The sequence below is a fragment of the Macadamia integrifolia genome, chromosome 10 (assembly GCF_013358625.1).
Source record: "Macadamia integrifolia cultivar HAES 741 chromosome 10, SCU_Mint_v3, whole genome shotgun sequence".
Classification (NCBI taxonomy): Eukaryota; Viridiplantae; Streptophyta; class Magnoliopsida; order Proteales; family Proteaceae; genus Macadamia; species Macadamia integrifolia.
The window spans coordinates 25,321,823-25,336,479 of record NC_056566.1 but is presented as its reverse complement, the minus strand read 5'-3'; the positions used below and the strand labels follow the sequence as shown (position 1 = coordinate 25,336,479).

The 14,657-nt window shown below is 37.2% G+C and overlaps 1 pseudogene; it reads left to right on the top strand.

Moving 5' to 3' along the window:
* The first annotated feature begins 1,556 nt into the window (after positions 1–1,556).
* LOC122092324 lies at positions 1,557–12,420 on the top strand (annotated as a pseudogene).
* Positions 12,421–14,657: the final 2,237 nt, after the last annotated feature.

The window sequence follows — 14,657 nt, the reverse complement described above, 5'->3', positions numbered from 1 at the left end:
GGCCTCTATCCTTTGGAAGATCTCTGCAAGAAAATTAGATTGCACTGGAGGCAGCGCCCAAGACCCATCAACAATAAAGTCAGCCACAGTTTGATTAATGTTTGAGAAAAGCCCTTCGTTCAACTCAGAGAGAACCCCTATGGGTTTAGGCCCAAGCCAGTTATCCTTCCAGAAATTTATTTTCCTTCCGCAGCCAATGATCGATCTCTCATTGTCCAAAATAAATCTCCACATTCTTCTTATTCCCGGCCAAATGGAAGTGCACCTATAAGAGCGTCTAAGAAGGCCTGAGTGAGATAAAAACCTTGCTCGAAGCAGTCTGCTCAGCTGAGAATCTTCTGCCTTGATTGACCATGCTAGTTTGGCAATTAGAGCCATATTAACCTCACGCAGCCTTCTGATGCCAAGACCCCCCTCGTCCTTGGGTTTACAAATTGTATCCCATTTGATAGTGGTAGCCTTAGAAGAGTCTATCTCACCAGTCCATATAAAATTCCTCATCCACTTTTCAAGATTTCTGATTAAGGGAGTAGGCCACCAGTAAACTGAAAAGTTGTGCAATGGCATTCCAGAGATGACAGACTTTACAAGTTCAACTTTCCCTGCCATGGACAAAAATTTGCCCTTCCAGCCAGCCATCTTGGCTTTAATTTTACCCATAACAGGGAGAAGGGAATCTCTTTTCACTCGGCCTTGGAAGATCTCAACGCCCAGGTATTTTGTTGGGAAGTTGCAGCAAGGAATTTCCAACTCTTCTGCAATCCACTGCTTCCTTACTGAAGGAATTTGCCCCAAGAACAACTTGCTTTTCTCTAAATTAAAAAACTGCCCAGAACGTTTTTGATAGATAGCAAGGAAAGACTTCAAATTTCTAATGTACCTCTTAGAAGTGTTCATGAAAATGAAGACATCATCGGCAAATAAGAGATGAGTAGGGACATCAGCACCATGAGGACCCGATAGAGGCTTTATCTGAGATTTAACAGCTAAGTCACTCATGCCACGATAGAGAACCACTTCGGCAATAATGAATAGGATGGGGGAGATGGGATCTCCTTGGCGAAGCCCTCTGCTAACTTCGAAAAAACCCACAGGACCGCCACTTAGCAGCACTGAAATCCTGGCCGACTATATGAATCCAGCCAATCATTTTTCCAGAGAAACGAAACCGTTTGTAGCACTTGGAATAGAAAATCCCAGGAGATTGTGTCAAACGCCTTTCTGATGTCTACCTTGAGGCCAAGACCACCCCCTTTAAAGGTTTGCCCCATTAAGTTAGCCAATTCCGAGGCTAGACAGATATTTGGATGAATAAGCTTCCCTTTCTGAAATGCTCCCTGCTCTTGCGAAATAATTTTTGGCAAAACACTAGAGATACGAGAGGCCATGATTTTAGATAGGATTTTGCAAAAAAAATTCCCCATACACAATGGACGGAATTTGTCGAGAGATTTGGCCCCCTCCACCTTAGGAATTAATAACAAGAAATTATTATTACCACCATGGGGAAGAATACCTGATGAAAAAAATCCCTTGACTGCTCTATAGACATCATCATGGATTATATCCCAGCATTTTCTGAAGAACGCTCCCGTGAAGCCATCAAGGCCTGGAGAGCTGTTCGAATCGAGGTCCCACACCTCTCTCTTGAGCTCCCCTTCAGAGGGAATGGCATCTAGCATCTCCTAGTCTGAATCCTGAAGAATTCTGGGAATGCAGTTAAAAATATGGGGGTGATCCTCCAGGTCTACTTTCTTGTGAAATGTCTCATAAAATTCGGCCAAACAGGATCCCATCTGATCTCAATCACTGATATCAACTCCATTCTCAGTAGTGATGCATCTAATAGTGTTTCTAGATCTCTTGATCCTTGTCATGGCGTGAAAAAATCTGGAACACCTGTCCCCTTCCTTAAGCCATCTGACCCTGGATTTTTGAATCCACAATTTCTTCTGGTTTTCCATTGCTTTCTAGTATTTGGTCTTGGCATCGGCTTCCTGATCAAAAAGCTGCTCAGTGAGGCCCTCTTCCTCAATGCTTCTCTGAATATTTTCCAGCTCAACCTTGGATGTAATCACCTCCTGATCCAGATTAGGGAAGGCTTCCCTAGACCAAGATCTAATAATAGGCTTCAGAGCCTTCAGCTTCTGCGCAAGGATGAAAGGGGGAGGGGATCCTGTGAAGCTATTACACCTAGCATTTGGTTAAAACATGGGTTTGTGATCTGATTGGTATTGGTTATGCTCTATCCGATCTGATATTTCTATCAAGCATAGGTTCTATAACAAGGTATCGAACCTATGAATCTATTCCCTCTTTTTTTATTTGTAATTAATTGGTTAGTCCTTGGATCTAGAAATAATATAGAAATAGAATTAAAGATCTCTTTCTCGAATGAAGAAATAATAAAATATTGTTTCCGGATATCTCAATTGGTCAAATTCCAAGCAATTGTACCCTTTCGAGAAATGCCCAAAAGAGTATCGATAGTCGATACCACGAAATACATTCATTGGGCGCTCAATACTGTTGTGAAAGCCAACATTTCAAAAATTGGGCTCGGATGGGAAATGGTCCTGATTGGTTCAGATGATTTCAATCAATTTTAGTTGATTAAAATCGAAATCGGCACTGATTGATTCAATCCCTAATTCTAATTTTCATAACAAAAATCTGCTCCAGCCGATCCTGATTTCATTTGATTCATGTTTGGATTCTAGGGTTAAGGAAGAATCCAAGGATATTGTCATATTGCTTGGTATGTGTTTGTATAAATGCTTGTATGGACTTGAATCATGAATCGATAATAATTTTGTGATCTACCATTCTGACCCAACACTCTTGCTTGTTGCTAGGTTATCAAGAACTCCAAAAAACACCAAAAACAATGGCGATATCTTCATCGTTGATTGATTTGAAAGACATGGTCCTTACAGTAGAGAAGAATATAAACACGAGAGTTTTTATGTTGGTGTCACTCATCACCAATGGGAGGGTGCATGCAAGCACCTTCAGCATGTGGCAGCAAGGTCTTTAGTTGATAGTAAAGGCAAATTATCAAAAGAAAATTGATTTTTTTTTCTTTCTTTTTTAACCAGGGCAAAAACATCCAATATAGGCTGTATGGTTGATCCATATTGGAACGATATTTGTCGATTTATAATAACAACACAATTCAGTCTTATCCCAACTAAATGGGATCGGCTACATGGATTCGAGTTAGAATAAAGGAAAAGAAAAAGAAAGAAGAGTAGATAAAGGAGAAAAGAGAGAAAGAGACTGAAAGGAGAGGGAAGAAATAATGCACTGCAACACCTTTGAGATATCACACTTATGAACAATTGGCAACTTGGATCTTTGCCTTTCAAGCTGCTCTCTTAGATGTCATACTAGGGTTAAGACCTAGCTATTGCATTCTCTTCTTACCAATTCATCAATGGTCATTTTCGACTTAACTTGAGCCCTTTTAACTCCATCTATCTTGATCTAATCTCTCCTTCGTATTGGAGCATCCACATGCCTTCTTCGGATATGTTCAAAACCATCTTAATCAACATTATGAACTTATCCTGAATCGGAACAACTCCCAAGTTAGCTTTTACTTGGCTAGTCCTCACTCTATCTCTCAGAGGTTTGTTGCACATCCATGTAACATCCTCATCTTTGCCACACCCAACATATTGGAATCGATATTTGTTGATTTATATTTTCACTAATTTTTTATTTATTTTGAATTGGGAATTGGCACTGACACTGATTCCGAATCTAAGATCTTGGCACTCCCCACACCACCACCATCTCCTACACCCCCCCCCCAAAAAAAAAAAAACTTAAGGAAAATATTTTCTATGAGGCGTGTGGCCTTTGCACTTGGACATATGGTGGGCGAAATAACTGGTCCCTCCCCTAAGGGTGTCAATCAATCGGTTCGATTCGGTTTGACTTCGGTCTAGAAATGAGGGAGACCAAAACCAGTTCATATTTGGTTTTCAGTTGGTTTTGATTTTGGTTCGGTTTGATTTCAATTTTTCAATATCGGATTAATACAGGTTTAGATCGATTTATTATCAAGCTTGAACCATAATGAAATCGTACATTCATAAACCTGTAGTAACAATAGATTTCATGAAAACACTTTAAATTTATAATTAAATAATCAGGTTTATCATTGTGAAGGAAAGTTAACTAATATTGAAACCGGTGGATAACTAATTACTAAGAAGATAACTAATATTGAAATCACAAAATGAACCCTATTATCCAATCATTCATTTAACTATCTAACTAATTTTCATTTAAGAACAAGGGAAATCAATGGAAGCATTGTAACAATTCCTATTACGATAAAAAATATTCTCACTACTATTGTAAAAAATGGATAATCAATTTACTAATTTAAAATCTCATAATCATTAAAAATGGATAATCAATTCACCAATTTATAATCTCATAATCAATTTTTTTTATAGGTTTCATTCGGTTGGGTTATTGGTTGGTTCGGCTTAGACCGGTTTTCATCCTATTCCAACATATCTCAATCCAAAACCAATCCAATTAGGTTCGGTTTGGTTCGATCCTAGTTTTTTTAGTCGATTTTGATCGGTTTTATCGATTCGGGCTAGGTTTTGACACCCCTACTGTCTCCCATGAATGGGAAAATGGCTCTTCAAGCATCCAAAAGAAGTCATTTTCCCTTATAGGAATATGTTGCACCTGGTGGCTGGTACAGATCATATACTCTTTCTTTTGTTGGTGTTTTCCCCTCATTGGTCCTTGTGCACGTGTAGGAACCATCATGGTTTTAAGTATCGGTATTGGATCATCCAATACTAGCAATCTATAATGGTTTAACAAGTCTCTGATCCCAATACCTGGTTGATCCTATATTGGTTGAATGATACAAACCAAGGGCAAAAAAAATTCAAGAAAAGCATTTTTTAAGGAAAAACAAGGGTATTATTATCCAATATAGATGATCCGATACCGTAAGGGTTAAGGGAAGCTGATACCATACTTTAAAACCATGGAACCGCACTCCTCCTAGGGAAGAACTTCCCCACTTACTATTAGAGAGAGAGAGAGAGAGAGAGAAGAGTAAACATATACCTCAAGCGCAAGTTAAAATGCAAAATTATCATCTACAGTGAGTACGGTTGTGCGATGAATATCCAATGACCGAGACGACCTTGGGACACGTGCCACAAAGGACGCCAACCCGGACAAATGCCTCGATAAGGGCGAGGAGGTCACTCGTTGATTGTCTATTCGTATGTACTGTCGTCATACGTAACTGATGTTCGATCTTAGGCATAATTAGTCTATTTTTCATTAAGTTATCAGATTTAAGCATTTGATAGGCTGCGCCGAAGAACCTAAGTGATTAATTTGTGTGGGTTGCGGTGAATGAATCTAATTCCTTTGTGCTTTACGTTTGTGGAATTTAAGTGGTCCACTTCATGCAATCAGGAGGATACATTCATTTTAGTCTAAATATCAAGTTCTCCAAGTTTTTTTAAATATTTCACTCCCTTCCCCCTAAATCAAAAGATTCTATCAACTGTGACTAGGTGTTAAATTTTACTCTTAAATGAGTGTCTATTTTTTGATAATTCCCGAAAAACCCCCATCCCTTTAATCGATCAAAACACAAAACCTACCTGTACTCCCCTAGCACACAAGATTTCCGACAATCTTGTCTCCCATTCCAAGTACCTCACCACTTGCCTCATGCTAGGCCGCGCCGTGGGTGCACTGTTAGAACACATGAGCCCCAACTTCAACACCATCACGCCTCCACCTCATCGTAGTCTCCCTTATGCTTAGGGTCTACCACCTCCAGTATACTGCCTTCCCCCCTAGGTATTTGTACGCCCAACGTGGGAATGCTAGACAGACAGGATTCCCTAACCTTTAGTGTACCTTGCATTTTCTACTTGGTTATAGCTTAAGATACATCTTAAGTTTATTTGGCTTGTTAAGATAAATCCTAAATTTATTTGTTTTTTAATGAAAGGTCCTAGTCAACATTTTTTTTACAAAATACAAGTTTGTGTATTTCCTAAATGTAGATCCTTATTGCTGTTTTTGTAAGAATGAATTGGAAATTGAGTGGCATTTTTTTTCTATCATGTGATTTTTCTAAAAAATATTTGCTGCCGGGCCACTAAGTTTAAATTATTTGCCTTGTCGATTTATGATTTGGTTGCTTCCTTTATTTCTAAACCCTCCATCCAAAAGAAGGACAAATGATCTCTAATCTTGATTATGGTTATTTCCTTTGATCTATTTCATTTGGATGTTTAGAAACTATGTACCTTTTCACTAATAATCTTAAACTTTACAAATAGTGCAATGATTTTAAAACTTTTATCTTCTATGGTTATCCAATCTGAGTATCCTTTGCCTCGTAGTCTTTCTGTTGATCAATCAAGACAGAGAGCCCCACCTTGAGGAATGTGGTTCCCAAACTTCCATGAAAAAGCCAAACTTAATGAAGGAGGCTAATCAATGATGCCAATATTCTTCAAGTTTCTCCACCAAATTCAAAGGAGATATTTGAGGCTATATCTTTTCTTAGGTATAACATCGCAATTTATTGAGAGAGAGGGAGAGGTGAAACTTTCTTATGAGGATGGACCAAGAAAAAGTCAAGACAGAGAGCCCCACCTTGAGGAATGGGGCTCCCAAACTTTCACAAAAAAGCCAAACTTAATAAAAGAGGCTAATCAATGACGCCAATACTCTTCAAGTTTCTCCACCAATTTCAAAGGAGATATTTAAGGCTATATCTTTTCTTAGGTACAACATTGCAATTTATTGAGAGAGAGGGAGAGAGCTTAAACTTTCTTATGAAAATGGACCAAGAAAAAGTCAAGACAGAGAACCCCAACTTGAGGAATGTGACTCCCAAACTTCCACGAAAAAGCCAAACTTAATGAAGGAGGCTAATCAATGACGCCAATACTCTTCAAGTTTCTCTACCAAATTCAAAGGAGATATTTAAGGCTATATCTTTTCTTAGGTACAACATCGCAATTTATTGAGAGAGAGGGAGAGAGCTTAAACTTTTTTATGAGAATGGACCAAGAAAAAGTCAAGACAGAGAACCCCAACTCGAGGAATGTGACTCCCAAACTTCCACGAAAAAGCCAAACTTAATGAAGGAGGCTAATCAATGACGCCAATACTCTTCAAGTTTCTCTACCAAATTCAAAGGAGATATTTGAGGCTATGTTTGGTCATTAATAAGTGAAAAAAAAAAATTAAAATATGAATTTGATGATGCATTGATTTATGTTTCTCTCCCTTCAAATTCAAAAATTTTTGCTTTTCATTTCTTAGAATCTAACATAGCTTAAGACTCCTCCTCTCTTATCTTGACTGTCCATGTCATTAGAGACATGTGTCAAACATTGAAAATAAAATTGCATTGAATTGCACGAATAAGAATTGGGGAATCGAAAATCGGCACTGATCGATTCAATCTCTGATTATTTTCCTTTTTCTCTAAAAATCCTAGTTTAAAGTGATGGAGTAGGGTTCTAAATACAGGTATCGGGTCAATGAATTGTATCGGCCAAGACCGGTACTGATCCTAAGACAGGAATTGGTATCATTCATTGGATCCGATACTAATCCAGATCAGTCGATCCAACCCGATTCGGGTAACTTATGTTTAAGACTCACCAAAAGACAAAAGACGCAGAAAATCTATTTCCTTTCAAGGTTTTTTCTTTGGTAAATCTTCTTCTCAAATTTTTGTGTGAGGAAGAGCATTAGTCGGATATATTCCACAACTTTAAGGGGGTAGGGGACCTTCATCTCAGGAACCATGTGATTCTGAGTTCGATTCCTCTTACTTTCTTGGTTCTGCTCATGATAAATGAGATCAAGTAGTTCATCTCCCATTCATGCACCACCAAACCAACACTAGTGGCTCTGCTTTAGTCCATTCTCAGTTTCCCAATTTGTATAAGTAATTTCATCTTCATGAAGCGCAACAATATGCAAGAATGAGAACGCGAATAAGGCCCATTATCAACTACATTCTAAGAAATTAGAATGAGAGCCCAATACCAAACAACATTTTTACCATTCCTTCAGAATGTGTTCTGAGAAAGCATACCGAACGCAAAGATTGACGGGTACACTCGCCAAACAATGTGAAATGCATTGTTTTTTGTTTTTGTTTTTGTTTTTTTTTTTTGTTTTTTTGTTTTTTTTTTTTTTTTTTTTTTTTTTTTTTTTGTTTTTTTTTTTTTTTTTTTTTTTTTTAAAAACATAACGTAGTAAAAGATCACACATTCAAATCCGAGAAAATGATGGATGAAAGCAGTAATTTCAAGATTAGAGGTTAGGGTGCGCAACTTCGCTCGAATTTTTTAATTGAGAGCAGTTTTGTAATTTTCAGTATTAGGGTAACCAATTCTTAGAGGTGTGAGGACGAGTGCTGTAATCTTATTCTCCATTGATAGTGAAGCAGAATTTCATCTCACCGAAAACGTAAGCAATCTTATCGAATTTCATAAATCTGTGTGCATTGTTTATTCTTATTTTTCCATTACCTTCTGCATTGCCTTTTTTAGGGTTACGTTTTTACAAATCGGTATGACAACTTTACATATATATATATAGAGAGAGAGAGACATCTTATGGCAAGGAGAGATAGTTGGTTTCGAAGTTCGTGCATGTTAGAGTAATTTTTGTTTTCTTCGTGGTAACTATTGCATACATAACAATCGGATGTATGTCCAAGTAACTCCCCTTATTGTAAACTAGTTAATTCGTTCACGAACTCCTGTAAAATTTGAATACCTTCTCAAAATACCCCGCATAACTTTACCCCGACGGTGAATGAATTCCACACAGTCCATTAAATCCGATATCATATCCCCATTGATCAATTAGATCGGGCATTTAAGAAACCATGTGACTCATCGTACGATGATAGTACGATGCATGTGCATGTTGAATTCATTATATGCATGTGATGCACATTTCTTCACATGCATATAACGAGCTCTGTTGTTGTACGTTATATGCATGTGATGTCGCATAACTCTACATCATCATCATCGATGTCGCATAACTCTACATCATCATCATCATCATCATCATCACATAGCTGACGTAATATATATTATGATCCATATCTTCACATAGCTCTGTCGTCATATATGCAAGTAAAACATGTGATCCATGAGGAGCTTACTTTTCCTTCTTTCCTACCATTCAAATCTCAAAAACTAGGGTTAAGAGATGAATGGAATAGAGCTATGAACAAATCGTCTGCATTGGGGCAGCTCTCAGTTGTTGGATGTTTATTAAAATCTCATCTTCATTGTAGACAATTTGAACTTGTAATAGAACAAAAGAAGATGATGGGGATGTCAACATAATTATGATATTTACTTGCATAGTACATAAAGTGTATGTAATACTCTCCACATATATAGGGAGCTGATCCAAGCTCCTTTAAGGAGTTTGTAGATTATGATTTTGCCATGTGTTGATTTATTACAAGGGCAGCTGATCCGAACTTGGGTTTTACTCTTCACATAAGGGGAGCTGATCCGAACTTGTAACCAAGAATAAGAGCATAAGACCTATAAATACCACGTCACATGTTCCATCCTTCTGCACATTACCACTTGAAGCAAAACATCTTAGAAGAAGAAACATGTTTGTCCAATTTGTGCAACCTTCTTTTGCTCTCTGTCCAAACCTAAACCTAAACCACTGCCATTTTATTCCTCCATTCCAGTTTTCTCTTAATATTAAGAGTCTTAAAAGAAAGATGTTTGTGGTCAAATCTTCTTTTCCTCCTCCTCCAAACCCATCAAACCAATATTTTAGTGAAAATGCAGACACAAAGATTATACACAATACAACTAATTTCCATCCTAGCATTTGGGGTGATCGTTTCATTTCAAATGCTCCTAATGATATGGTATTGGAATAGGGTTTAGAGATTCTATTATATATAGAATACTGACGATCCCTGCAGCTGTTACTTTTCATAATAATATTTTGGGAGCACTGCTTTCTCACAGAGCTAGTGTAGAGACAGAGAGAAGATCCCAGAGTAAGAGGCTACAGAAGATCTCAATAGAAGGACCCATATTGCGTGGTTCTTCATCATAGTTTGTGGTACAAGCGTCAACCTTGATTTAGGGACTCTATTCACGCTCAACGGGTATGTGATTGATTTCTTTCCATTATTCATTCTTGTATTCTATACACTTTAGGTCATTCAAATGATTCTAGGATTTAGAATCACTAACAAATTGTAGATGTGCTCAACAAATTTAAGGGCAGTGATGGCAAGTTTAAGGAGGATCTCATTAAGGATGTTAGGGGTTTGTTATGCTTGTATGAAGCTACACATTTGAGGGTAAGTGGAGAAGATATTCTAGATGAAGCCCTAGAATTCACAACCACTAGACTTAATTCCGTAGTCACTGATCATGGTCTAAAACCTCCTCTCGGAACACAAGTAATGTGTGCCTTGAGACAATCTCCACAAGGGCACTCCAAGGCTAGAAGCTAGGCACTACATCCCTATTTACCAAGAGGAAGAGACAAAGAATGAATCTCTTCTCAAGCTTGCAAAACTAGATTTCAATCTACATCAGTCCATTTACCAGAAGGAGCTAAGCCAACTCTGAAAGTAAGCTAATTCTAACTTATCTATATATGTATTATAATGCAATTATCCAAAACTTTGATGTGTATAGCTAAGTTTTAGCCCCATAAATTACTGATATTCTTATATACATGTATTGCAGGTGGTGGAATGAATTGGGGTTTGCATCAACCTTATGCTAGAGACCGACTTGTGGAGTCCTATTTTGCTACAATAGGATTGTATTTTGAGCCTCATTATGCTTTTTCCAGGAAGATCTTAGCCAAAGTTATAGCCCTAATCATGGTTATTGATGATACCTATGATGCGTATGGTACCTTTGAAGAACTCCAACTCTTCACAGATGTGATTGAGAGGTTTGATACATGGACATATCTTCACTAGACTATGAATCGTATACAAGAAATTTGAGTTTTGATAGTGTTGGAGAGTCTCCAGTAAAGCCAATATTTAATAAGCTGCCCTCGGAAGTACTCTGATAATTGAGAAACCATTTAAATTGAAACCGTTTATAAATGGTTTCGATTTAATATATTTTTCATTCATAATTAAAAAAAAAAAATTGATTTCACTATTTGTAACTTTTTCTATCTAATACCTTATTATTTTTCAGGTGGGATCAAAGCCTCATCGACGGACTCCCTGAATACATGAAGGTGCTTTGCTTAGCTATCTTAGATTTTTACGATGAAACTGAGGGAGAGTTGAGAAAGGATGGACAATCTTATCGTGTTAACTACATGAAAGAAGCGGTGAGTATCATCAATATATATATATATATATCTACTACTGGGTCATTATATATTTTGATTAATCTCTTGACATATATTTCATAGATTGGTTTTGTTTTGCTTCAATATTCTCAGATGAAAAGAGTGGTTGGAACCTACTTGAAGGAGGCTAAATGGTTATATTCCAACATTTGAAGAGTATATGAAAAATGCACAACCCAGAATGTTGTTGCCATGTTAATAGTCACTTCCTTGGTTGGCATGGGAGGAGATGTCGTGACAAAGGTAGCCTTTGATTGGCTAATGAATGAACCTAAACTTATGAAGGCTTCAACCTTACTTTCCAGGCTTGTGGTTGATATGTTGACCCACAAGGTACTTACTTACATTAATTAATTTGCAAATTTATCTTATTTAACTAGGACAACCCCAAGGGGTAACCAAGTTACCAAGAGATCTTTACCTTAGAAAGTGTGTGATTCTGAGTTCGACTCTTCTTATTTTTCTTGGGGCCACTAATATGAGGGTGTTTAGTACTCTTCATTGCTTTCGGTGAAAATTGAATAATTCTCATTCAACCCTAATATGATCCGATTTATGCGGTTGCAAAATCAGTATGAGCCTTGGGACTAGTCAAGCTGAAGGTCTGGATACCCGTCGTTAAAATATATATATATATATATACTTAATTAGGACAAACTAATGAAACTTAACTAACATTATTAAGCAAATTTGATGTATTTTTTGAAGTTTGAGCAAGAGAGAGGGCACCTGTGTTCAGCTGTGGAGTGCTACATGAAACAATATGGAGTCTCAGAGGAAGAGGTTTATGAAGAATTTAACAAAAAAGTGGTGGGAGCATGGAAAGATATAAATGAAGGGTGCTTGAAACCTACTGGTGTCCCAAGGGAAGTTGTATTAAGGTGTGTGAACCCTAATCGTGTAGGTAATTTCATGTATTTGTATAAAGATGGATTCACTCTTGCCCATGAAGTGTTGAAGGACCCTATCACCTCATTGTTTGTTGATCCTATACCCATGTAGTTCTGATCACCTTGCATGCATGGGAGTGGTAGTACGTAGGTTCTAGTGTGGATGCATGTTACGTGTGAGTGAGTATTTTCTTTTATGTTCTTATGTTTGGGATAATAAAGAAGTAATATGTGGAAGAAGTCTTTTGGATGATGTGTTGGTAGGTGTAGTTATCTGCCACATGTTTGATTAGGTAGAGTCCAAGTTGTTATATGGTTTCTCTCTCTCTCTCTCTCTCTCTCTCTCTCTCTCTCTCTCTCTCTCTCTTTTGGTGTGTTGGGAGGGTAGTAACAAGTCAGCAGTAGGGTTGAGACCAGGGTTCTAAGTATCGATATCGGATCAGATGGATTGGATTGATATCGGCTTAGCTGATCTTAAAGAGTGTATAGGCAATGGAATAAGGTTAAAAAAAAAAAAAAAAATGAAAGGTAGAGGTAAAATTGTCTGATTTATATTGATCTGAAGTAATTAAAGATGTGAATTTGAAACCGAACCGAACTATTTACATTGAAACTATAAAATCATTTAGTAAATAATTCGGTTATGGTTTCAAGTTTAAGACTAATTAATTAAATGGGTCTGGTCGATTTTAACCATTTAACTCATTAGTTTCAAACCGAATTGACACCATGAAAATTGAACCATTTAAACTGTCAAAATTAATCCGATTAACCCGTATAACAAAAATATTTAGTTATTTTAACAAAACATAATTGTTTAATGTGGAGAAGAATTAAGGACCATGCATAGAGGTTGTCCAACAGTTTATTCAATAATTTACTCCTATTATGTAGTTAAATCCTTGCTTGTTCAATGCCTCATTTAATTTGAAACAAGATTGAAGCATTTATCAATAAAAGCAAATTTTAGTAAGCATGCGAATAAACTAGCAAATCGATTGCTAACCGTTTAGAAATTGTATGAAATAAAATGCGATCAAAATTGTTTAAAATCATGGAACCGAAACCATTTACTAAACGGTTGTGGTTTCAGAAAGTGCAACCGTTTAATAAATGGTACAGTTTTGATTTTAACCTAATAAATGTGAACCAAACCGAACCATACTGTATACACCGAAGCCGAATCGATTAACACCCTTAGAATTAATATCGTATCAATATGGACGAAGAAAAATACTAATTTGATTCTCGAGATTTAATCCTAAGTTGAGACTGGAGTACTGGACAATTTGACCTAGAGAAGATATTAGACAAGTATTTTAATTTTCAAGATGATTTTGTAGCTATAGTGGATCTTGATTCTCTTCAGCATGGGATGGGGTGTGATGAGAATGCCACAATTGGGATCATCGGAATACACATCCCAAGGAATTTCTAGCCGTGGGATGCTCTGTGCACCCTATGTCGTGCTGGAGAGGATCTAGGTGCATAGCCAAGATCACATTTATGAGTCTGATTACAGCTGGAGTGTCCATAGACTCCAAAATACTGGGAAACTGATTCCAAGGGTCCCAAAGAATGCTCCAGATTCTTTGTTTTGTCGATCTTTTCTGATTGCCAGCCTCTTATATAGGTCCTTAACAGAATCTCTATCTCTCTTGATTGGGCAACCTCAGAAATAATTGATGATACTTTTGTACTTTCTATATACTTTGTTTTAGTTCTTTCTTGTTTCATTCGACGTAGTTCTAATAGGGAAGCCCAATTCCTTGCAAGTGGTGCTCTTAAATTTTGTTTTTCTCATACTTGGTGGATTCAACCCCCACCTTTCCTTGTAAATAACTCATATTACGGTAGGAGTTCCTTCTTGTCCCACTTTTTTAATAACATTTCATTTCTGTCCAAAAAAAAAAGAATCCCCCAAACATCATCAATTGTCAAAATGTAAAGTTCCTCAACCTAGGCTGTGGGAGTATACATTGTAAATCGGTTCAGCTGGTTGGATCAGCTAGTCCGACTTGGAGCATATGATTTAAGTATTTTTATGTTTCAGATCTCCTATACTTTGTAATACACCCAATGGATTGTAATTGATTTGTAAAAATAAAAAAACATAATTTATAGGATCGAGTTTTCCTTGAGCCACGGTGAAGGAAATCCTTGACTATGGCTTTCAGATGATCGAAGAGGGTATTAGGCAACAATAGAGGTATGTTTGACCATCCGTGAAAAGGGGGCCGAGGATCGTTCAGGCGAGATTCACTAATTTTTGCACAAGGGTAAGAAGTGAAGCTGTTTGGGTCTATGGAATGTGAAGTGGGAAATTCAATGATTTTCTCCACCCCATCC